Source organism: Felis catus, assembly GCF_018350175.1.
Source record: "Felis catus isolate Fca126 chromosome A2 unlocalized genomic scaffold, F.catus_Fca126_mat1.0 chrA2_random_Un_scaffold_66, whole genome shotgun sequence".
Lineage (NCBI taxonomy): Eukaryota > Metazoa > Chordata > Mammalia > Carnivora > Felidae > Felis > Felis catus.
In genome coordinates, this window is record NW_025408502.1 from 75,364 (window position 1) to 101,061 (window position 25,698).

Here is a 25,698-nt window from a genome sequence, read left to right on the forward strand (position 1 = left end):
TCCAGCCAGTGCTGGCACTCCACCAGCGCGGCCAAAGACAGAGGCGCCTGGGAAGCGCGTCCCGCGCCCTGATCTCTGGCTCCAGGAGCAGCAGGAGCAGCAGGGCCGCCACCCTCCGAGGCTGGAGGCTTATGGCTCCCAGTCTTCTCCACGCGGGCTCCGCCCACGCTCCCGCGAGCGCCCCGTGAGCACTACCGCTACCCCTACCGCCAATGCCATGGCTACCGAGTCGCAGGCGCCAGGCAGCAGCATGTCCCCGGTCGGGGGCTGAGGTGGGCGTCAGTCCCTGGCTGGCCCAGACACTTGGGGGCTTGGGGCGGCAGGCGGTCTGGGAGCCAACTCACAGCACCGCCGCAGCCTCAGCTGTGTCCCTCACCGGGCTCTGGCCCTGGCCCACGCGCATGCGCGCACTCGTGCGCGCGCTCCCGCACATCTGCTTGGGCCCAGGATCCAGGCCGCCCCATCCCCCCACCCCCACCCCCACCCCCACCCCCCCGCAGGGGGCACAGCTCCTGGGCGCCAAGGTCTGCACCACCGCACCTCCCTGTGCCCACCAGATGCTCTGACCGACTGCCCGCCAGCCTGACAGCCGGGAGCCAGGCAGAGGGCTCCAGAGACCAGGCCAGTGGGACAGGGACTGGCAGGTGTCTCCTCCCAAGGTGGACACCTCCCTGTCACCCCTCAAGAGACCCAGGAAGCTTTTGCAAAGCTGGTTTCCCAGGGAGGTGGCTGTACATGAACCCAGTGCTCCTCAAATAATAATACTCAAATACTCAATAATGCTAAAGTAACACCGTCAAGTTAATTACAAAGCGAATGAATGGCTGTGACCGGGGCCAGCACCTGCCCTGGGGAACGTTCTGTTAATATTTGTTCATGTTTCCTTACTATGGAGAGAGAGGGAGTGAGATGGCAGGAGGGCCACCTGATACATATCTGCACCTTCCCTTTACCCACCTCCTCATTTCCCAACTCAAACCACATTCTTTCCCCTGAGGCTAACATCTATATCCAACTCTGTTTCCATTTTCCCCTCCATCTGCTAAGCTTTTCTGCACCAAGGTCCTCTAGGTTATGGTCTAAGAGGTTTACACTCCACAAAGAGGCAGTTAAAATACATGAGCTAGGAGGTACTCAAAATGGTTTGCCCAGGTCTGGCACTTAACTCTTACCTGAGGGAACAGTCAGCATCCTGTTCTCAGACATCAATCACCTGAGCCTCTTCATGTATGGTGGGTATTCAAATGGCAAAGGAAGAGAGGAGGGAAACAAGCAGAGATCATGTGGTACTTTCAGGAACCTGCCGCATCCAGGTTAGTCGCTGACTAGACTGCCAAGTCTTCATCCCCTCAGAGCCACTGTGCATCTGTTAAGAAATCAACACGCCAGAGGGCCTGCTTAGAGCCAAGTTCACAATCTGTTGATCCAGCCAACACAAAGAGTTAAGGTTCAAGTGGGGGACTTTCCCATGGCCTCCCACAACACTAAGGCACTTCTCCTTTTACAAGTGAATCAACTGTATTCAATGAGAGCTTCAGTAATTTCCTCAAAGACTCCCAGCCAAGGCACACAAAGTGGAGATTCTACAACACATGGTCATGTCATCATCTGCTAACATCCATATGTTCATTTCCCCTCAAAATCCATATGTTGGAATCCTGATGCCTGATGTGATGGTATTAGCGGGTGGGCCTCTGGAAGTTGATTAGACCATAAGGTCCTCACGAATGGGATTAGTGCTCTTGTAAAAGAGACGCCACAGACACCCCTTGCTCCTTCTACCAAGTGAGGACACAGCCCTAAGGTGTTTGGCTATGAATCAAGAAGATGGCCCTCATAGGACTCAACCATGCTGGGGCCTTGATCTTAGACTTCCTGGCCCTCAGAGCCATAAGAAAGAAATTTCTGTGTTCGATTTTGTTAGAGCAGGCCGAGCGGACTGAGACACCACCCAAACAGATGTTGACAAGTTTAACTAGATGAGATAAAGAATGCTAATGTGAAATAGAATTACAATAAATACATTGACCTCAATTTCAGGGTTTTTTTTTTAACGTTTTATTTTTGAGAGAGACAGACAGATGGACAGAGCACGAACAGGGGAGGGGCAGAGAGAGAGGGAGACACAGAATCTGAAGCATGCTCCAGGCCCAGCACAGTACCCAACTCGGTTGCTCCAACACACAAACCGCAAGATCACCACCTGAGCCAAGGTCAAACACTCAACGGACTGAACCACCTAGGTACCCCATTTACAGTTTGAAAAATATATACATTACATTACACATCTCCACAACTGTTGTGAGGATTTGTGGGTTACCAGGAGCCCTTGTCAAAAGATTTTAATGCCACTGAAAACTCAATGTGACTCTCTTGGCTTATCTTATCTGCATATGACAAGGTCCACAGGAGGGTTCTGATAGAGCCAGTCAGATCACGCCTATAGAACAGAGTGTCCTGAATGTTCAAGTAAGACATAATGGGAAGACATAGGAGGCAAGCCAAAGGCTTCATGACAAAATATACTTACCACTGAACTCATTCTTTCTTAGTAGTGTACCAACAACCCAGCCCACTTAACAGAAAGCAGCTCTAGAATCAATCTTTGGCAACAGGATCATAGGAGAGTACACCACAAATACCACACAAATGGACAGCAAAATGATCTCGCAGATCTCACGAAGATGCACTACCCCATGAAGCCTATGAAAGGGACAAAGATTCTGGCAGTTCAGCCATAATAATGACCCAATCCATGCTGAAAGGAGAATGGTAGCAAGAAAAAAGACCGAGAGAAGCTAAAAGAGGGCAATGAAGCTAGAGGGTTCGTTACTAGAGCAATTAATTATGTAAATATATATACATATACATACGTATATGTATATGTATATATATGGAAAAGTAAGACAGTACCTAGAGGCGCAATCAAGACATAGGCAAATCAGACCCCAGAAGTGCTCTGCTGATGACCATAAAATTGCCCAGATGCTTCTAGTGTCTTCAGAATAGTTGTTTGGCTTTGTTTTCAAGACATGGCTTTGTTCCCTCCAAAGGCTGATTTGGATTGCACAAATCTCATCCAAGGTGCAGTCGTGGAGGAACTCAAGGGAAGAATGAGGTGTGCCTGGAACCCTGTTCACCTCCTGCTGTCAACTCTCAGCTGGGCCTAAAGGGGAAGGTGGGATGGTATCCTTTGGACCTGCCCTTGCCTCAATCCTGGGATCCTTGTGCACCTCCCCCAAGAGGCTACGAGGGGCACCGTGGTCCTGCTCTCGGAACCCACAGCGTAGAAGCAGGAACCCAGATGTTCAGTGCGTGGAGATTTTGCAGGCAGGTGTCATCCTGAATGCCCAGGGCTTCCTGACTTTTGGTCACCCTTCCCCCAACAGTGGCCTAAAGCCTGTCGTGCCCAGGCCTGTGGGGGAAGGGTCGGGGGGCAGGTGGCCATGAATGCTGAGCTCCCCAGGATCTGATCAAACAGGGAGAAAAATGAGTGCTTCTCTTGCTGGTGCAAAGTTTTCCCTCATCTTCCCCTCACGCTGACACAGCCTTTCCTGTGTTGGCCTGTGTGAAAGACAATTTCAAGGTGGAGCCAGGCAAACCTAGATGAGCAGAGTACCTGTGCCTGCCCAAATGGAGCTGGTGGCCATGTGCAGATACACCTGTGCTGGCACAGACTGTCTTCTCCCTCAGGCCGCGGTGCCGTTGGCCTGTGCATGTTCTTCCCACCTGAGTTTTCGTTTGCGAGATTACCTCCACTAAGCACACTCCACCTATCTGCAAAGGGCTCCTTATCCGCTTGGTGAACTCACACTTCTCGGACTTTGAGGTCCTCTTCTGCTGTGCTGGCTTGCCATCTATGTAAGAGCCTCCAGGCCTTCAAATCTAGAGGCTGCACGGAATCCTTGCTTCTATAAATTATTATGATGGTTTTTGACTATTGCTGGAAGTGTCTCATCTGCTGCTCCCACAAAAGGAAGGTTTGGGCCCGCCGAAAAGCGGAGTGGGACAGGGGCTCTCATGCTCAGCTTCTGTTCCTCCCACAGGAACATCCTCTGTAATTCCATACACCACAACATACCCTGATTCTGGGGATTCTTTCCTTTTCAACTGTGTCTCCCCAAGACTAAGCCCAGCTCTCTCCACAGCAGTCAAATACGTGTCTTGTGGTTCTGGAGAGTCAGAAGCACAGAAATTTCCCAAGAGAAAAGGAAGAGCATGCCATGTGGGGTCAAGGAGTCACCCTGCAGAATCTGGACCTAGATTTCCCAGGTCATTCTAGGTTGATATTTGAGGTCAAAGTGGATGACAAGAAAATCCAAGAAGATCTTCGGTCTAGGTCATTCCTACATGTAAGAAATTGTGCTATGAAATCATCAACCATGTGACAAGTCACAGGTCAGTCACACCTGGCTGGCTCCATTGGTAGAGCATGGGAATCTTGATCTTGGGGTCAGTGAGTTCAAGCCCCACACTGGGCATGGAGCTAACTGAAAAAAAGTAAATTCACAGATCATCCTTCACAGGGGGGAAGTGGATTGTGAGTGCCAGTTCCGGAACATAGACAAAACTGAGTTAGATTCTGGAAATGCCCAGGTAGGATAAGCTGCTGAGGCCGATGCCCGAGTGTCACCCGCCTTAATCAGCTTAGGCTACCTTCACAGAATACCACAGAACACCATGTCTGGGTTTACCAGACATCTGTTTGTCACAATTCTGGAGGCTGGAAATCTAACATCAGAATGGGAAGTTCTCACCAATTCAGGTGTCAGTGAGAGCTCTGTTCCCATCCTCACACAGGGCCCTCTTTGCCCTGTGGTGTCACGTGTCCTTTTCTGGGTGCTTGTGCACGGGTGGGAGGTGGGGAGCTCAAGCTCACTGTTTTGGGGACATTAAACCTATTGGATCAAGGGCCCCATGCCCCTAACTTCATTTAACCTTATATCTTCTGTAAAGGCCTTTCTGCAAAGTCAGTCACATTAGAGTTACATTAGGCATTAGAGTTCAATGTGTGACTTTTTTTTTTAATTTTTTTTTTTAATGTTTATTTATTTTTGAGACAGAGAGAGCATGAACAGGGGAGGGGCAGAGAGAGAGGGAGACACAGAATCTGAAACGGGCTCCAGGCTCTGAGCTGTCAGCACAGAGCCCGACGCGGGGCTCGAACTCACGGACCATGAGATCATGACCTGAGCCAAAGTCGGCCGCTCAACCGACTGAGCCACCCAGGCGCCCCAATGTGTGACTTTTTAACAGGACACAGTCAATCCACACACACTCCTCCAGCCCTGTCCCCCCATGAAATCTGCTTGCAGCACACAGCTCTTATCCCTGAGAACCTTCAAGGCACTGGATCCTCAGATTCCTCCCACCACAGGGTTCCTCCTTCTCTCTCCCCAATTCAAATGCCTCAACACTGGCACGTGCACGGTCTTTCTTTCCCTTTTCCCTTTCATTCAGTTATGTTCTGGGAAATGTATACATGGCATACTGAAATAGTTTGAAAAATGACAAGCTCTGCTCATAATTTCTGCAGCAGCAAGCACAGAGCTGAATGTATTGCTTCCTTCAGGAAGGGCAAGCCCTGTCAGTCACTCACGGTCTCTCTGAACTGGCCACACTGCTGATCTTATGTAGAATTTTTGGGAAGTGTGGAGTTCTGGAAACGGTGGATGTCGGGGACATACATGAGTTGGTGTCAGCTGCTGACAGGTTGGCTCTCAAAAGCAGTAGACTGACGGGTGGTAATGTGCTGATTTAAGGAATGAGGAGATTGCATTGATTGACATGCTTTAGAGGTGTGTTCACTGATGGGGGTAGTAGCTATGGTAGACTAGAGCTTCCCACAAATGTCCACATGCTCACCCCATGAGTTTGGGAATACGTTACTTTACACGGTGATAGAGACTTTGTAGCTGTGATAAGATGAAGGAATTTGAGCTGGGGAGATTAGCCTGGAGGGGCCAATGTAATCACAAGGGTCCATGTCAGTGAAAGAGGGAGAGTCAGTGTCAAGATCATGTGATGTGAGAGTAACTGATCAGACATGGCCGGCTTTGGCTTTGGAGATGTCACGGGCTCCAAGAGAAAAAGGTGGGCATCCTCTAAAGGCTGGAAGGGACAACAAACAGATTCTTCCATGGAGTCCAGAGAAAGAAATTCAGTCCTGCTGCCATGTTGACTTTAGTGCCGGGAGACTCACTGTGGACTTTTCGTGTCCAGAGCGTAACAATTAGTTGGTGTGGTTTTAAGCAAGTGAGTTTGTGGGAATCTGTTACAATAGTAGGAGGCTCCTAGAGTGGTGATTGACGGATACAGATGATTGAAAACACGCTCTAATGCCTGTTCGGTACCATGGCTTTAGAATAATCGCTCTATTCCGAGAAATGTGAACTTTAAAAGTTTTCAAGTTTCATTGTAAATAATTTAAATAATACTGAAGGTTGAATCAACCATCCACACTAAGGATTCTATGCCCTGACCCTATGCTCTGGGCAGTATCAATGTCTGAGTTGTATTGTGCACGGGTGTGTGTTTGGGAGAGGGTCGGGGAGCGATTGGCACTGGGTTTAGAATGTTCTCCACAAGGCTGTCTCCATGGTGTTGGGCATTGGAGGATCTTTTGTCATATCCTGTCCATTCAGTGTCTGAAATCCCTTTGCATGCATGAGGAATTTCCCACATTTTGAAACCTGAATGTTCACATACCAGGTTTCTTAGTTTCCCTAAGAGCTAAGATGCCAGCCAGTCCCAATCAGAGACGTTTACTACAGGTTTTAACATGAGTTGTGAGACTCAGGGAGCAAGCACTGGAGATATTCCTTCTGGACTCTGCAAGAAAATCAACTCAAGCCCAGAAAAGGCTATCAGTTTTTCCCCATTGAGGATGATATTCGCTGTGGGTCTTTCACACATGGTCTTTGGGATGTTGAGGGATGTTTCTTCAGTTCCTAATTTATTGAGGGTTTCGATTTGAGAAAGAATGCTGTCTTTTGTTAATTCCTTCTTCTCCATCGATTGAGAGGATCATATGTCCTGCCCTCCTCAAAAGGAGTCACGATTCCCTGTTGACAAATCTCCCATGATCTAGGGGGAAATCGCGAGGGAACTAAGGTCAACTCTTGCAAGAAATTTGGCCACATCTCCAGGAAGTCAGCAGAAACAGGAACTCCCAGCCTTGCCTAATGCACACAGGGTATGCTGGCAGGTCTGGGACATTCCTGGATTGAGGACCGCTAAGAACAACGGTGGTTGCACCAAAGCTCAAAGATGCCACCAGCACTTCCACATCAGGTGCCTGGCTCATACCCCCAGCCTTTCAGCAGGAGGGTGAGATGCAGACCAAGACATAGGAAGGGATGAACCAGACAGCCCATTTTCCACACACAAATACAGGAGACACAAACCAGAATGCAGGAGGAGTATGGAGAGACAACGCACATAGGAACTGGCCATGAGCACACGAACCAAGTCCCTGAGAACTTTCCCAGGCTTTGGACATTTCAGGGCAGTCTGTGTCGTCCTGCCCCTGAATTCACAGGCACTCTTCCCTGGTGACCACTAGCGCTTGATGAAGGGAAAATCTCCTGAGATCTAAGGTCATATCTCAGAAGACGTGTGTCCAAAGCTCACCAGATCTTGAGTCACATCTCACAGGAAATTGGCAGCAGGAGGAACTTCCTGGTCTTGGCTGTACCTGCAAGGCACACCGCCAGGGCTGGGCCATTTCTGCATGGGGACCGCTGCGACATCCAGGGGTGTACAAAAGCCAACAGACACCAGAAGCAATTCACATGAATGGCCTCGCTCGTACTTTCTGCCACTCCCAGCCTTAAGGTACACTACAGCTAAACACGGACCAATGAAGTAAGAACAAATGGACCGGAGGCCCATTTGTCACACCGAACTACAGGACAGAGAAACCTGACGGCAGGAGGGGAAGGGAGAAACAACGTGCACAGAAAGTGGCTTCTGTGATCACACTAAGAGGCTACCTGAGAGCTGTCCCAGACATTGGACATTTGAGCATAGTCTGTGTCTATCCTGAGTCTGTAAAACGAAGCCACAGTCCCCTGGTCACAAGTATCTTGTGATCTAGGGACAATTCTCGTGAGATATAAGGCCAGATCATGCGAGATCTAAGTGCACCTCTCAGGAGATCTTGGGACAAATCTCACAGGAACTCAGCAGGAGTGGGAACTCACTCACCTAGTCTGGTTTGTGCAGGACAGGGACATTTATGGATTGGGGACACCTAGGAACTCCTGGACTTCCACAAATGTCTCCAGGCACCACCACCAAAGTGTCCCGAGGTGTCTCACCAGTACTCCCCAAGCCTCTCAGCATTCTAGGAGCAGTGGCGGTAACACGGACTACTGAAATAGGAAAGAATGACTGTGAGAAGAAAACCTTGGGAAAAAAAAAAAAGATAAAAGGGGCCAGCCTGATGACTGAGGCTGGATACTCCCCATGCTTTCTAATAGCTTCTGTGATCTTTTTTGCCTCCTGCCTCCACCAACTACCCGTAGAGCACACCACTGATAAGTACCCCCTCCCATTTTTCTTTTGTCTCTCAAGCCCCTGACATCACCGCCGGAAAAGGAGGCAAAGGCTGAGGTGCGGGGGCTCAGCCTTTGGAGGGAACTCCACTGGGCCGGCAACGTTGCCCCATAAACAGTGTTTTCTCATTGCCTGAATGAGTGTGGCTTGGCTCTTCCTGGGTGCCGAGTATGTGCTGTAACAGCTGGACTGCATATTGTTCATGCTAAATGAGAGGTGATGCAAACAGGAGGTCAGGAGGTGCAGAGAGAAACAAAGTGCACAGGAGCCGCCTCTTCTGAACACACAGGCATCCTGCCATTGCACCTCCCAGGGTGCAGGAACTTGAGGGCATTCTGTGTCTCTCTTGCCGCCAGAGAACACAGCCACCTTGTCCCTGTTGACAAGTCTCCCGTGATCTCGGGGCAGATCTCATGAGATCCATGGCCAAATTTGGCAAGATCTTTTCCAACCTCCTGGGAACTTGGCAGGAGCGGGAACTAGGTAGCCTAACCTCTTTTGTGCAGGATAAAGAAGTCGACTTGTGCTCTGCCTGGGTTGGGGACACCTTGGAAAACCTGTGGTCCCACAGTAGACCCTGCCATGTCACCAGCATCAAGACACGAGGGGTCGTGTTCGTATTTCCTGTCTGTCTCAGCACCCTAGATGTGGTGGGTGAAACACCTGGCCACAGAAACGGGGGCTGCTGGACCAGACTGACCCATTACTCCCAGTAAACTAGAGGCACAAGACACAGCAGAGGAGGAGGAGTGGGGTGAAGCACAGTGCCCAGAAATGGACTCATGTGAACACAGAAAAAGTATCCCTGAGCGCTGTCCTAGGCCATGGACACTTAGCGCAGTCTGTGTCTGTCGTGACTCTAAAAGATGCAGCCACCTCTGCTCGGTTGACAAATCTTGTGAGATCCCCAGGCCAAATCTCATGAGATGTCAGGCCAAATATAGCCAGAAGGGGGCAGGCACGACAACTCCTTAGTGTAGTCACCTTTGTGCAGTGTAAATAGGCAGGGTTGGGACACTCCTGCTTTGTGGACTGCTACCAACACCCAGGGTCCCACAAACAACCCAAGGCCACCACCCAAACGATATGAGGTCCCTGGCTCATCCTTTCCAACTCATCCAGCGTTCCAAGAGCAGCCGGGGTAACAACCACCACTAAAATAGGGAAGACTTGGCCTGGTGGCCCTTGCTTTCTGTGAAGCTAGAGGGGATTGAAACAGGAGGTGAGGAGGTGCGGGGGGAAAGGAAAGTGCACAGCACCTGGCTCCCCCGGACACACAATAAGCCCTCGTTGATTCTCCCAGGCTGTGGAACCTTGAGGGCACTCTGTGTTTCTTCTAATCTCAGAGCAAACGGCCAACTCTGTCCTGTTGACAGATGTCATGAGTTTGAGGGGCAAATCTCATGAGATCTTAGGTCAATTCTGTCGAGATCTCAGGCCACATCTCACAGGAAGTTGCGGCAGCCAGAACTTCCTCTCCTAGCCCGGTTTGTGCAGGGGAATTAGGGAGGGCTGTAATATTCCTGGACCGTGGACACCTAGGAAAACATGGAGGCCCACAATAGCTCCCTCCATGTCACCAGCACCCAGACACAAGGGGGCTCCTTCCAACTTCCTCTCTCAGCATTCTCACTACCGAGAGATCATGACCTCACCAGAAAGAAAGAGTGGGGTGCTGAAGTGTAAGTGAACACAGATATGTAGAATTCTTTCCATTTAACTGGCTAACTGGTCTGCAGTTTCAATATTTACACTATACTTGCAGTCATGTGGTTTATGAGAGTTTTCGTACTTGAAAACAATCAACCTTAAGAGGCACTTCATTGATTTCTCAACCACCAGTCGTTTAATTCCTACTGGCATAGATCTTAATGTAATTTCTTTAAATGTTTTTTAATGGTTATGTATTTTTGAGACAGAGGGAGACAAAGCGTGAGTGGGGGAGGGGCAGAGAGAGAGGGAGACACAGAATCGGAAACAGGCTGTCAGCACAGAGCCCGATGCGGGGCTCGAACTCACGAACCGTGAGATCATGATCTGAGATGAAGGCGGACGCTCAACCCACTGAGCCACCCTGGCGCCCCGATACTGTCATATATCTTAATACTATATGTCTGTAAGCTCACAAATTATGATTTTTAACCTATTGTTTTACTAATTCTTCTATTTAAAAGTCAATGATCCTTCACTTCTTAAAGATATTCAGAGATAGTGATAAAACGTCATATTCATGGGGCACCTGGGTGGCGCAGTCGTTAAGCGTCCGACTTCAGCCAGGTCACGATCTCGCGGTCCGTGAGTTCGAGCCCCGCGTCGGGCTCTGGGCTGATGGCTCAGAGCCTGGAGCCTGTTTCCGATTCTGTGTCTCCCTCTCTCTCTGCCCCTCCCCCATTCATGCTCTGTCTCTCTCTGTCCCAAAAATAAATAAAAACGTTGAAAAAAAAATTAAAAAAAAAAAACCAACAAAAATGGTCATATTCATTAATATGTAGAAATCACACACAAACACACACATAGATGTTTACTCTTCTTATTTCCTTCATACAATGTGTCCCGGAGGGAGAAAATTTTCCTTCAGCTCAGGAATTACCTTTGTATGTTTTCTGGTGCATATCTAGGGATGCATTTTCTATGGTTTGTGGGACATAGTTTCGCACAGATCATTACTTAAAACTTCCTTGCCTTTAAAACAAGGAATGAGTGTGGCGCCTGGGTGGCACAGTCGGTTAAGCGTCCGACTTCAGCCAGGTCACGATCTCGCGGGCTGTGAGTTCGAGCCCCGCGTCAGGCTCTGGGGTGATGGCTCAGAGCCTGGAGCCTGTTTCCGATTCTGTGTCTCCCTCTCTCTCTGCCCCTCCCCCGTTCATGCTCTGTCTCTCTCTGTCCCAAAAATAAATAAAAACATTGAAAAAAAAATTAAAAAAATAAATAAATAAAACAAGGAATGAGTGAAAAGGTGGATATTTTAGGCACTCTAGACCAGGCTGATAACATGCTCCCAGGTGCATTTCCTTGTTCTCTTTCCCCTTTATCGCCCCTTGTGCTGCTGGTTGTGCAAGTACCTGATATCCTCGGGAGGGAGAAGGGTAAAATGGAGGAACTCTGGGTTCCTCAATGACCACATGAAGGACTTTAGTCTCCAATCTAAACACACACCCAGCACCGTCATGTGAGGAAATCTATGGGGACATGCTTTTGAAATGTGGCACGTTCTCTTGTAATTCAGCATAACCTAATATATGTACAAAATGTTAACCTGCAAGATAACTTAGAAATCAGTCTAGTTCCATTAAAATTGGTTCTTTCAGTCAGTAGGGCATGAGACTCTTGATCTTGGAGTGTGATTTCACACCCAAAATTATGACTATACTGGAGTGAACAAATATACGATAAAATAAGTATTGAAAAATGACCCAGGTAAATTAGGCTACGATGACTGAGCTGCTAAATGGTGGGATGGATCTCCTTACCTCTTCAGTCAGCCACTGGGAATGAGCATCTGAGCATTCACATAGTGCCAGTGCTGGTAAGGCAGCCACGTCTTCCCTCTAGGAGTTCAAGGTCTAGCCAGGAAGATGGAAAGAACATGAAACAAAAATGGGAATGACATGAGCACTGACTCCATAGAAAAAAAATCCAGGTGTGACAACTGGGTCCTGAGCTCCACCAGGGGAGGGTCTGACAAGGCTGTGCTGAGGAAACGTTAATATAGCCTGCAGCAGTGCAAGAACGAGTCATCCCTGCACAAGTCCGAGTAAACGTAGCCTGGCAAATTGGTGTTCAGTTGGGGATCCTAGTCCCATCCTTGTGACTGTGGAATAGGTTTGGTAACAGGGCCCCTGGGAAGTTGGTGTCAAAACCATTCAGGCATTCAGATGCCTAGGGAAATGGAAGAGCCCAGGTTGGAACATTTGCACTTCGACTAGGCCAGAGGACTGGGAAGGGAGCTGGCCTCCTTTCTTGGCTGAGGGGACATGAAGTTACACATCCCCTTTCCAGATTGTTCCCATTCCCATTGGAAATATTGGCCCTCATAATGGACACTTGCTTTCCATGGTTCTATGTCTAACTATGTACCTGTTTAGACTTAGGAGTGGTGGAGCTGTCACTAACTCAACTGGCGCCCAGGCATAGATTTTCACACAAGCCTGTGCATGTTGGAAGTGGGCAGCCCACTTCCACTGGCAAGCAAGCAAGGCAGCCCAGCCACTGCTAATGGCAGCACTTGCACTTATTCAGACTTGGATTTACCTTCCATCTGGGGGCACAGAGGGCTCAGCAGGACCACAGGCATCAGTGGTGGGTGCAGGTCACCACCACAATGAGGTTTCTGCGTCAGGTGCCAAGGCATGAACAACCCTGTGCATCAGGCAGTTCCATAGCAGCCTCAGTGGCCCAGCAAAGCCATTCTGTGGTCAAGGTGTGGCAGCCATGGCATTGGCCTATGCAGTACTGTCCTCCTTCAACATACTCAACAGTAACAACAGTGATAGTTCTGGCTGGCAGGACTAGTTCCACAACAGCCTCAAGGACAGTGGCAGAAGGCAGGGCCTGGCAGATAGGGTGGAACCCATTAGAGCAATACTTAGTGTTTGCCTCCTTACCAGTTCACCTCTCCCAGCCCACATTTGGAGGATTAAAGTGCTTTCACATGTTTACCCTCACATGAAATGGATATGCATGTTGTGATGTGTAAGAGGACCAGGAATAAACTATGTGAGGAGATACTTAGTCAAGATGCTGGCCAGTGTGCAGTATGCCTGGAGAAATGCAGAGGAACGAACTAGAACAGGGTTGCTTTGTCTATTCCCATATTACTAAGGTTGCACTGGTTTAAAATAAATAGATACTGACCTGAGCATCATTCAGACACTGTAACACCTTCCCATTTTATAGTTTATTCTTGTCTTTTCAAGATGTTTCAAAACCCAAGAGGCTCTGAGGATCTGTTCATGGCAAAACAAAAAGAAAAACATAGGCCTACTTGGCCAGAAACCTGAGTTTGAGACTCATGCAGAGATGAACAAGCATATAGGGAAGTCTATCCTGTAAAGACCCTGGGGCCCTTTGGGACAACATATGCCACACTCACAATAAATGGACCAGAACCCCAGTGGAGAGCCCAGGATATGACAGTAAGACAATCACATGGAATGGACCCCAGCATGGGCTCAGCACTAAAATAGAGCAAAGGGGTGAAAACACATAGAGGGAATCCAAGAAGTCTGCATCAGAGATAAGAATGAGATAATATAGGAAGTTATGTGACTAGCACAGTCTTCCCCAGTTCACTGACTGACTCAGGAAAGAGAAACGCCAGCAGGATTTGGCCAACAGTGCCATGTATAAGTTCCACCTGAAAGCCCTGTCATCAAGAAGCCTTCCGATCTTGTTTTTTCAGAATCAGAGGGAAAGACCTGGTTCTACTTATGTGCTCTATCCTTGCCATCAGGACATAGGGGCAGTGGTGATACAGCTGTAGCAGGGATGTACTCCCAGCCGATGGGTAAGTGTTTGGAAGCAGTACATGGTACAGGATTCCATCCAAGGGGACTTTATGTGGTGATCAGATCTTGGAGCATCATGCCCACATGAAAACTGCCTGTTCTTCAAAATGAATGGATCTATATTAGTGAGGGGAGGGAGGGCAACTGGATAGTGATGCTTGTGCATACACTAGCCAGCTAAGCAACACCATGTGCTCAGGGACAGAAGGGCCAGGTTTCCTCTTAGATATTAGACCCAGAGAACCTTCAATTTACAGAAACTGACTGGGAACCTGGCACCATTCATATAGTCATGGCTGTGTTAATAACAGCCCTATGGTCCTGGAACATGAACTGAGACCTAGCTAGAAAATCAGCAATGGGATGTGTATGAGTACAAGCAGTGACAAAGTTCTTCATCTCCAAAGAGAATAGCATCCATCTGCAAAGGAGATATCTTTCTTAATTAAGTCTTGATGCAGATAGTAGGACGGTTCCCTTCCTAAAACCTCTGGCTTAGCCTACACACAAGCATTTTCCAGTGGGCACCTGCAAATGCTCTAGGCCTGGCGATGTCTACAAATTCTGAAACACAACTCCCAAAGTCCCTGTGACCAAACCTATTGCACACTCACCAAAATTGTTCCAGACTCCCTGCTTAATAGGAAAAGATATGACTCTGAGACACTGGCTCTGAAAGGATTCCAGGGAATCCCTTGATTCAAAAGAAGAGCAGTTATTCACTATTCCTATAATAGCCCGCTAAGCAAGAAGAGTTTGAGGACATGAGGGTCAGTTGTTCTCTGAGACATCAGACTCTGAGAGTCCTCCACTGGCTCAGGAACTGACTGAAACTGACTTCCAATCCTTGGAACATGGCTGGGTATAGACAGCCACATTGTCTTTCTGTGTGAACAGAGAGCAAGTTAGAAAAGCAGCAATGGGAGAGGAATGACTACAAGGCCAAAGTTCTCCATTCAAATGGGCACAGGTCTAATTGAGGAAGGAGATATCTCTAACATCCCTTCCTCTTGTCCCACCCAGGATGCAGGATCCTCCCCTAAACACTGGCTTAAACTACCCTCAAGGATTCTCCGTGGGCATCTTTACACACCTTAGGTTTGGGGTGGCCACGTAATTATAAAATGAAATTAAGAAGGACCCAAAGCAATACCTATATCAACATCACAAAGATACCACCAAATTCCCAAGCTGAAACAAGAGGACATTGCTCTGAGAAACTGGCTCTGAATAAATTATATGCAGAATGTTTCTTCACAAAAAGGGTTAAGTGGTGGAGATGGAGACACAGACTGCGAGAGTTCTTCATCACGCATGAGATTTGGAGAATGTTGAGAATGAAGTACCCAGTGCAGTCTCCTCTCAACCAAGTTATATCCGGAATAAGAAATGCCTGTGGGCTTAGGACAAAAGAAGCCTCTGAAGGACTACATCTGGGAGCCCTGTCAGCAAGAAGCCTGCATTTTTTTCCATAGGAACCAGTGAATTATGGCTTTGGGTATCCCTCCCCCTTTTTCAATCAGTTGAGCGAGGCAGCAGTGTTTGAGCTGTAGCTGTTGGGTTCTGCTGGCTCTTGCTCAGGATTCTGGAACAAGGATTTGGTTCCCTCCATCCTGGCAAGGGCGCTTCTAGTGCTGACCCCCTCCCATTCATGTTGCCCATGTGCTAACTTTCTGCTTCTCAGAATGAAGAAAACTCAATCATCCAGGTCAGTCAGGCAAGCTGGCTCCCCTTTACCTTACATAGCACAGCAGGCCAACCACCAAGCACCAAGGGAGTAAAGGTTTTCTTTCCTTTGGTAGAACAAAGCCTGATAGCTCTCACTTAGCACAGGAGCATAGTGGGGGTTTGCAGCCTACCCAGTAGTGCCAGCTGAGTGAGTGATGGCCCCATGGCTCCTAAGGGAGAAAAAATTATCAAAATACAGAAAGGAAAAGGAAATGCAAGGAGAGCCAAAGCTCAACACTTCCAGTGGGAATGGGGATACACTTGGAAAGAAGATGTCTTGTTTCATTTGCTCTCAGCCCAGAAAGATACCAGCTCCCTGGCCAGACCTCTGGCCCAGCCTACATATGAAACATCCTTTGCTTGGCCGCTAAAAATGCCCTGAATGGCTGTATCCTTCTGAAAGCCAGTCACAAGGCTTTTGAATAGGAGCCCTGTGGCAAAATCTCTCCACCAGTCACAAGGACTGGACCAGACTCCCAGGTGGAAGGCAGAGGATAGGACCTGGAGACATTGACTCTGAACGGATTGTGGGAAGAACCTTGTTTTTAGAGAAGGAGCAAAGATGTGTGAAGTTGAATAAGGAAAACCAGAACTCTTCAAAGATTGGAAGGGGAATTCTATGGAAAAGTGAGTGCCCAGCAAGAGCTCTGGTAACATGGCTGTGGGAAGAAGAAGAAACACCAGAGGTCTTAGGGAAATATGCTCCCTAGAATCTCCATTTGGGAGCTGTGTTGGCACCAGGCCTGACTTCTGCCTTCAGAAGGACCTAGAGAGCCCTGGGACTTGGTCTGCCTTTCTTGCTTTCTCCATCATTGACTGGAGTGAGCTCTGACAGTGTTTTAGCTGGGAGGTGCCCCAGATGTGGCTCCAAAGTGTGGAGAGAGGCATTGGTGCCCACTTCCTGTCAAGGGAAGTTTCTGGGCTCACCAGCTTCTGGAGCTCACCAGCTCACCAGCTACTGCTCTTGTGTGAACTGTCTGCCTTTCAGGGGGAAGAAACCTCAATCAGGCAGAGCAATGGGTCAAGCTGTCTACACTCCCCCCACCCCTTGCTAAAAACAGCCAAGCACTAAGCTCAGGAATAGGAGGGCTATTCTCATTTGGTATATACGATGCTGATGGCTGTCACTGAGCACGGGACAGTGAGAACACAACATCCATCCCTAGGAGCCCACTGAGTGTGTGCCAGCTCCATGGCTCCTAAGCATGAATGAAGGCAGAGTCAGAGACACAGTAAGGGTGATGGAATGGCTACAGCCATGACCAAAGGGCATTCAATATTTCCACAATGGGAGTGAAACCAATGTGGCATGGAGATGTGTTTCTTCATGTCCCCTAGGTGCAGCAAGGATGCCAGCTCCCTTCTAATACTGTCTGGTCCAGCCTCCAAACAAACTGGTCTCGGGTGGACCACTGCCAAGGCCCTATGGCTCTACATGTCGAAGTAGTCCTGAAACCAGAAGGTCAGGGTTCATTTGGCTCAACCTACCCCACAGTCACAAGGGCTGATCCACATTGGACATCTCCAAGCCAGAGATAGTACTCTGAAAGACTGAATTTGTATAGACCCTGAGAAGATCTTGATGGATAATAAACAATGTCATTAAACTTGATATACCTAAAGCAAGAGTTCTTCATTAAGGACAAGAATTGGGTTATGTTTACAAAAAATGCTGAGCCTGGCATTCAAAATTGGCTGTCCAATGCACCCAATCCTCATGCCTCTCCCACACTCTATCAGGCATGGTCAATTCAGCCTTCCAGGGAGATCTGTGCACTGGTATCAGTTCTGTCCCTGAAACCTCCTGGGACCTAACCCTGACCCTAGCCAAGGATCTTTACTTATGGGGGCCAAATTTGCAGGTCTGAAAGGAATGGATATGGGGCCCATAACAGATGCAGATTATTCAGCATGGATGTTGTGAAATCACCATGTCATATCCAAAGTAAGGATGGAGCTGCACAAGGGGGATCCTGAAGCCCAACCTGAGCTTGGCCCACATCATAGGCTGGCCCTTGAACCCGAAGACTAAGCCTGACCCACAGCCTCCCTTGAGCACTCAACTCAGCCCTCCAGCAAATTCAAGGCACTGTTGGTGGTTGTGCCCCTAGCACTTCCTGTGAGCCAACCCTAACCCTAGCCATGTCTCTGCTTCTGAGAGGGATCACGTCCTAGGTCTGAAAAAAGAACAGACTTGGGACTCATGATGGGTGCTGAAATATTGAGTGAGGTATGCTGAATTTGACCTTGGGATTTCCAGGCCCTGAATGGAGCTTCAAAGAGGATCCAGTGCCTAAATCTAAGCCTGGAACACACAATTGGCTGTTCACTGCACCCAAAGCCTATTATTGTTACGCACCCTAACAGGTGCACTTACTCACCCCTCCTGGGAAATCCCTGTATTGGTGTAGGTTCTGTTCCTGAAGTTTCCTGGACCTAACCCTGACCCTAGCCAAGGCTCTTTCCCTATGGGGGACCAATCTGTAGGTCTGAGAATAGAAAATAGATTTGGTGCCCATAACCAGTGCAAGATTATTCAGCATGGAACTTGTAAACTCATCAGACCATTTGCAAAACAAGGATGGAGATTCCCAAGGGGGATCCTGAGGCCAAAGCTAAGCTTGGCACATACCTTGGGCTGGTCCTTGAACACAAAGGCAAAACCTGACTCACACCCTGACATGCGCCCTCACCACAGTCCCCAGGGAGAAGAACCCTGTGCTGTTGGGGTTTCAGCCCCTGGAGCCTCCAGGGACCTTATGATAATCCCAGCCAAGGCTCTGGCCATAAGGGAGCCCAACATGGACATGTGCAAAAAGAACAGATTTAGGTTCAATGACCAATGGGGAATATCTCAGGGTGAAAGTCAGAATTTCACCATGACATTTCCAAAGGAGGGGTGGATCTGCACGAGATGATGCCGAGACCTTACATAACTTTGGCCCACAAATCTTCTGGCTCCTGTATTTAAACCCAAAAGTTGACATGTACCCAACCATGCACCCTCAACTCAGCCTTCAAGGCAGATGACCACATTGTTGTTGTTTGTGTCTCTGGCGCTTCCAGGGAGCCATCCTTAACCTTAGCCATGGCTCTGCTTCTAAGAGGGCCCGCCTTTTACCAAAAGAACAGATTTGGACCACATGATGGGTGTTGAAATACTCAGCGAGTAACACTGGAGTTGACCACGGGTTTTCTAAAGCCTGAAAGTGGGGCAAAGTGCTAAGCATGGAACACATAATGGGGCCATCCACTGCACCCAAATCCTGTGCCTGTCCAGCACACTAATAGTCGCACTCAAATATGCCCTTCTGGGAGATCACTGGACTAGTATGGTTCTGTACCTGAAAACTTCCAGGACCTAACCATAACACTAGCCAATGCTCTTTCATGATGGGGGTACAATTCCTTGGTCTAAGAGCAGAACAGTTTTGGGGCCCACAAACAGTGCAAGAATATTCAACATGGGATTTGGAAAATCGCTATGCAATTTCCAAAGCAGGGAAGGAACTGTTCACAGGGCATCATGAAGGCAAATCTAAGCTTTGCCATGGATAAGACCTGCCCTGGAACCCAAAGATTAAGCCTGACCCGCACCCTACCATGTGCCTTCAACTCAGTGTTCTGGGGAGACCACTGCACTACTGAGCTTTTAGGCCCTGGTGCCTCCTGGGACCTAACCTGAACATTTGGCAGTGCTCTGGTCCTACGGGGGCCCACATGGAAGTTTGGGAAAAGAATAGATGTTGTCCCAGTGGCCAACGGGGAATATCTCAGTGTGGAAGCCAGAATATTGCCATGACATTTCCATGGCTGGAATAGAGCTGCTGGAGGGGATCCCAAGACTTTGTCTAACCCTGGTCCACACAACCCTGTGGCTCTGGAATTCAAATCTTAAGCCTGACTCGTATCAGACCATGCGCCCTCAACCCAGCCCACCTTGGAGACCACTGTGCTGCTGGTAGTTCAACTCCCAGTGCCTCCTGGGTCCTTTTCCTAATCCTAGCCTGGACTATGACCCTAAGTGGCCCTGCCATCGAGGTCTGAGAAAAGAATAGATTTGTCCAGGTGGACAACAGGGAATATCTCAGCCTGGAAGCCAGCATTTCACCACAACATTTCCATGACCAGGATGGAACTGCAGGAGGAGATGGTCCTTGCCTAAGGTCCTTGCCTAACCTTGGCACACACTATCTTGTGGATCCTGAATCCAAACTCTAAGCAGCTTACAAACCATGTTACATTTTCCAGTAGCTTGATGTGCTATTTAGAAAGACAAAATAAGGATAAGGAAGAAAATAAAAATCCTGGCATTCGAAGGCAATCACAGCCTAGGTTATTTTTCTACATATGAACATTATTTTCAGAGTGGAATCTCAATGTGAATTAGGTCATTTGGTTGAGTAAACTGTTTTTGTTTTTGTTTGTTTTTGTTATTGTATTGTTTTCATTTTAACAGGGTAAATTCAAGTCCATATCTTTAAATATCCATTTATATTGGTTGTCAACCTTTTTTACTCTAGTCATCATAAAGAATAATCTTCACCTGATGACAGTGCCCTAAATAGTACACAGAAATGAGAACAACAAGTAACCATAGAAGGAATACTCTCTAACATTTTCCTTAAATAAACCATACCTAAGTGGCTGCACGAGTTTGCATTCCAACCTGCAGCGCAAGAGTGTTCCCCTTTCTCCATATCCTCACCAACAACTGATGTCTTTTCTGTTGTTAATTTTAGCCATTCTAACAGGTGTGAGGTGGAATCTCATCATGGTTTTGCTTTGCATTTCCTAATGATGAGTGATGTTGAGCATCTTTCCATGTGTCTGTTTGCCATCTGGAAGTCTTCTTTGGAAAAGTGTCTATTCATATCTTCTGCCCATTTCATAACTGGGCTGTTTGAATTTTGGGTGTTGAGTTTGATAAGTCGTGTCTAGATTTTGGATCCTAACCCTTTATCAGATATGTCACTTGCAAATATTTTCTCCCATTCTGCAGGCTGCTTTGAGTTTTGTTGATTGTTTCCTTCACTGTGCAAATGCTTTTTATCTTGATGAGAATATTACTCAGCCATCAAAAAGCATGGAGTCTTGCCATTTGCAACACGTGGATGAAACTAGAATGTATTATGCTAAGCGAAATGAGTCATCTGAGAAAGACAAATATCATATGATTTCACTCATACATGGAATTTAACATATGGGAAGGTGGGGAGGAGAAGAAAGGGAGACAATGATAGAGAACAAACTGCAGATTGATGGACAGAGGTGGGTGAGAGATGAGCTAGATGAGTGATGGTTATTAAGGAGGGCACTTGTGATGAACACTGGGTGTTATATGTAAGTAATGAATCACTGAATTCTACTTCTGAAAACATGTTAACTTTTTTTTATTTAAGAAAAATTTTTAAATGTGTATTTATTTTTGAGAGAGAGAGAGAGAGAGAGACAGAATATGAGTGGGAGAGGGGCACAGAGAGAGAGAGAAAGAGAGAGAGAGAGAGAGAGAGAGAGAGAGAGAGAGAGAGAGAGAGATACAAAGAATCAGAAGCAGGATCCAGGCTCTGAGCTGTCAGCACAGAGCCCAATTTGGGGCTGGAACCCACAAACTGTGAGATCATGACCTGAGCTGAAGTCGGATGCTTATCCAACTGAGCAATTTAGGCACCTCCTAACTAACATTTAAATTACAAAAAGAGGGGCGCCTGGGTGGCGCAGTCGGTTAAGCGTCCGACTTCAGCCAGGTCACGATCTCGCGGTCCGTGAGTTCGAGCCCCGCGTCGGGCTCTGGGCTGATGGCTCAGAGCCTGGAGCCTGTTTCCGATTCTGTGTCTCCCTCTCTCTCTGCCCCTCCCCCGTTCATGCTCTGTCTCTCTCCGTCCCAAAAATAAATAAACGTTGAAAAAAAAATTAAAACAAAATATAAATTAAAAAAAGAAAAAAGAAAGTCTTAACAGATCACTTACTAGGTCATGGTCCATTAAAGTGTTTTGACAATGGTGTGAGACATTCTGTCTGACACCATCATTTTAAATGGTTGTATCATGGTCCTGCTTCCAGGGGAAATGGATCCTCTCTGTCTGAGAAAGAGGTGTCCCATTGAAGGCTCTTAGAGTCAAGCACAGATCACAAATGCCTACATGAATTCTTTGTGCAAATTTCTAATCACTGTCTTTGGTTTCTAAAAGCAGAACCTCTCACCATAATCAAAGCTGATGGCAACTGAAATCATGGCAACAATCACCCTCCGGTAAGAGAGTTGAGGTCCCTCTCACTACTGAAACATAAGTGCCCTTAGCTCTAATGCCCAAAAAGGGGTCTAGTTTCAGGAGTTTGGTGAAATGTTTTTGCTGGTTTGGTGGACAAATCCATTGTCCTATGTTCACTTTTCTAATAATGAGTGAGGCTGGACGTTCATCACTTACAGCCATTTTGGAAATGGCCACTGTTCTCGCTTCTGGGGTATGCCTGCTCAACATACTCTCCTGGACTTTCCCAGGGGATACAGACAGTGATGCATGTCCAGTCAAGAAACTTCACTCCTTGTAAAACCACTACACTGTTAGTGACTGCCTTCTAACCAGTGAAACCCAGTTGGAGTGATGGGAGATCAGTTTCAAGACTTCATGACAAAAATTCTGTCACTTTCTTTTTACTTTGTCCTGTGTTTGTTCCATCTCTCTCTCCTGTCTCTCTACTCCACTGTCTCCCTCCTGCCCTTTCTCTCTCCTCCCTTCTTTCTGTATCTCTACTCTCTCTGTCTCTCTCTGTGTGTGTCTAACTCTCTGCTTTCTGTCCTCATTTGCTCCCTCTGTCTCTCCATGAACCCTGGAAATGGGGAGATCAAATACTTAACTTAGGGGCTACCCTATGAGACCCCTATATAGGAGAGAAAGATTATACGTTCCCTGGTCAAAAGATTGAAATAGGCTCTCAGTTCAAACTGAATTCTGATATTCTGATATTCTGATATTGCCCATATCAGTGAGCTTGGGAGTAAAATATCACCCTGTCCAGTCTCCGTTGAGACCACAGCCCTGGCTTCATAGAGACTTTGAGGCAGTATCACACAGCTATGCTGTGCCTGGATTTTCTCCCAGAAAAATGTGAGCTATTAAATATTCATAGTTTTAAGATTCAAGGTATTCGAATAATGCTGTCAGAGAGGAATGGATAACTAACGGTCTAATAGGTCCCAGCATCTGGTCTATGATCTGCCTTCTCCCTGCCTGTCCCCTTCCAGGATCCTACAGGCACATTTTCCACCTTTTTAATGTTTCTAACGGACAAACACAATTTTGTCTCCTATTCTCTGCACCAGCAATATCTTCTCCCTGACACACTGCAGACATGTGCAGTGTGGATTCCTTTTGTCATTCTGGCTTCAGTAAATGTCACCTCAGTGCAGCCTTTCATATACTCCAGTGACTCCCCAACCTGTCCTCACATCACACTCATTCTTTTCACAATTATATTTCTGGCTTTTTTTTTTTTCCACATGTCTTTCATACTTTTGTTCATCTCCCCCTCCAAAATGTGAATACCTGGCAGGCAGGGACCACTTTGTCATTGTAAGCCTTGCACTTAGGCCCTGACCTTGTCATTGCGTTCTTTGTCATTTCTGTAGTTCTTATAGAGGTATTTACTGTCCTTATATATTAGTGTTTTATAAATAAAAGATAAACTAAGTTCCAAACAATTTACTCTGATCCTTTGAAATTACAACTTCAAGTGTCAGTACGTACATTCGCAGGATTTTACACCCGTGACCACTATGTACTCCTAGAACATTTCCATCACAGAGACACGTGGACTACTAATCACCCACGGCTCATTCCCTCACCCCAGTCTCTGCAACCAGCGATCTCGGTTTCTGCTGCTTTAGCTCCTCTGGAATTTCCATGTGTGTGCAAACACACAACATGGCCTGTTGTGTCTGGCTACATGACAGGAGACTGATTAATAATTGCTTAAATATTCAATGGCACTAATATTTTTTATGACAGAGGAATAGTCCTCAAAGAACAAAGATTAGGTGATGCCCCCACTTGAAATATCTTCATTATCTGGCATGGGGACCCTCTGAGGTTTGACACAAGAGCAGAAGCCAGAAGAGAAATGTCTGGACCAGAGCGAATACCTTGAAAATCTTTCCTTTTCCTCGACTGGCCATGGTGGTATTAGTCTAACGTGCATACTATAAAAACACCCAAATGAAACCGACAATATTCCATTTATGCTAATCTATTAGGTAATGAAGTATAAAGTTCTGAAAGGTTTCCTACAGGTGACATGTATTCAGTAAAATGAAGATTTAATAATGAGGACAGGCACCAAGGTGGCTCAATGGGCAAGTTTCCGAGTCCAATTTGGCTCGGGTCATGATCGCACGGTACTTGAGATCAAGTCCCAAGTCAGGCTCTACAATGACAGCTTGAAGCCCTGGTCAGGATTCTTCTTCTCGCTCTCTCCAAATAAATAAATAAATAAATAGGAAACAACAAGTACATACACAGAAAAAAATGTATACTCTTTCAGGAAATATTGGCCCAGAAGACACGGTGTCATCTTCACAGTCCTTTGGCTTTGAGTGCAGCAGGTGTCTGTGTTTGTGTTCATGAGTGGTGTGACAGGTTGGGCATCCCTCCAGGACTATGGTCTTGTACTATGGGATGTCCCCACAGTGGACAGGCACAGTCCTGTCCCCTTCTGCATTCTCAAGGGCCACACATCATCCTTTACTCTGCGTCTCCAGAAGCTGAATGACTGGGCCGATTCCAATATTTTGACTCTCATCATTGTACAGAAAGGTACATGTGTACCGAAACTCTCCCTTTCTGTAGGTGTGTACACCTAGCACAACTTTGGGGACATACTTTATATGCATTTTTCGGGTGCAGCCACCAGGTTCCAATATCTACAGACTCTTGATTCCGTTGGGGTCTTATGTGGAAAGCAGGGACCCCTGGGACTGAGTGGATCCCTGAACAATCAGGACGACAAGCCAGCACTGAGGCCATCAGGGTACCTAGGAGTGACCCATGGGGCAGGAAAGAAACCACACTCCCTCATTCTGACCTCCTGCACAGCATACCTGCCCCATGCCCTGGAACACACCCATGCAGGCCCCATCCCATGACAAACCCCAACTGCCTGCGCACCTCCTGTTCCATAGCTCTGCTTCTCAGTAGAGCAGCCAGTCCCTGCTTTCAGGCCAGTGGAGGATACAGGCTGGGCCACTGCTGTCTGCTTGCTGGCTCTCCTCCCAGGCTGGGTCGCTTACTCTCAGGAAAGCACCTTAAGTGCAGGTCAGGTCAAGGAGTTAAAGACCATGACCTGAATGTGTTCATCCTGACGACTGAGTGGCAACAGCAAGAACCACCTGGACCTCGGCAAGCCAGAGAGTCCTTTACACAGCACATCAGGAACTCAAGGAGACTGCAGGATGGAGACTCAGTCAGGCTTCTGATAGCGAGTCAAGCCCCTCCACCCTTCAGGCTCCTCCAGCAGTGACACCCGCCACCTGCCAGCCCCATCTTTGGGGAGCAGTGTCCCTGTCATGAGCAGCCACACAGCACCCTCTGGTGACCCACCACAAGGCACACAGGAATACTGCAGGGCTCCCTGATCTCCCAGCAAAGAAAGTGCCATTCCAACCGACACATCCTCAGACGATTCCAGGCAGATCAGACACAACTCTGTAAAATCCAATGTTTTTGAGGCGCCTCTCAGGAAGTCTATGACAAACGTAGATCTCTTCCCAAATGCAGTATTCTGAGATGAATTCACTGAGTGGTGGAGTCAGGCACTGGGTTCCAGGACAGAAAAGAGAGACAAGGGGCTACCTCCCAAGTGCACAGGGCACATTGTGGATATGTGTTGGGAAGCATATGTCAATGTC

At 47.6% G+C, this 25,698-nt stretch overlaps 1 long non-coding RNA gene across 1 annotated transcript in view; it reads right to left on the reverse strand.

Moving 5' to 3' along the window:
• Positions 1-607: 607 nt before the first annotated feature.
• LOC123383576 overlaps positions 608-25,698 on the reverse strand; it is a 30,223-nt gene continuing 5,132 nt past the window's right edge. Inside the window, exons 2-5 of the long non-coding RNA XR_006593421.1 lie at positions 13,414-13,505; positions 12,030-12,122; positions 8,209-8,375; positions 608-1,366 (exon numbers count right to left, since the gene is read on the reverse strand). This is a non-coding gene — a long non-coding RNA (uncharacterized LOC123383576). The remainder of the gene's footprint in view (positions 1,367-8,208; positions 8,376-12,029; positions 12,123-13,413; positions 13,506-25,698) is intronic.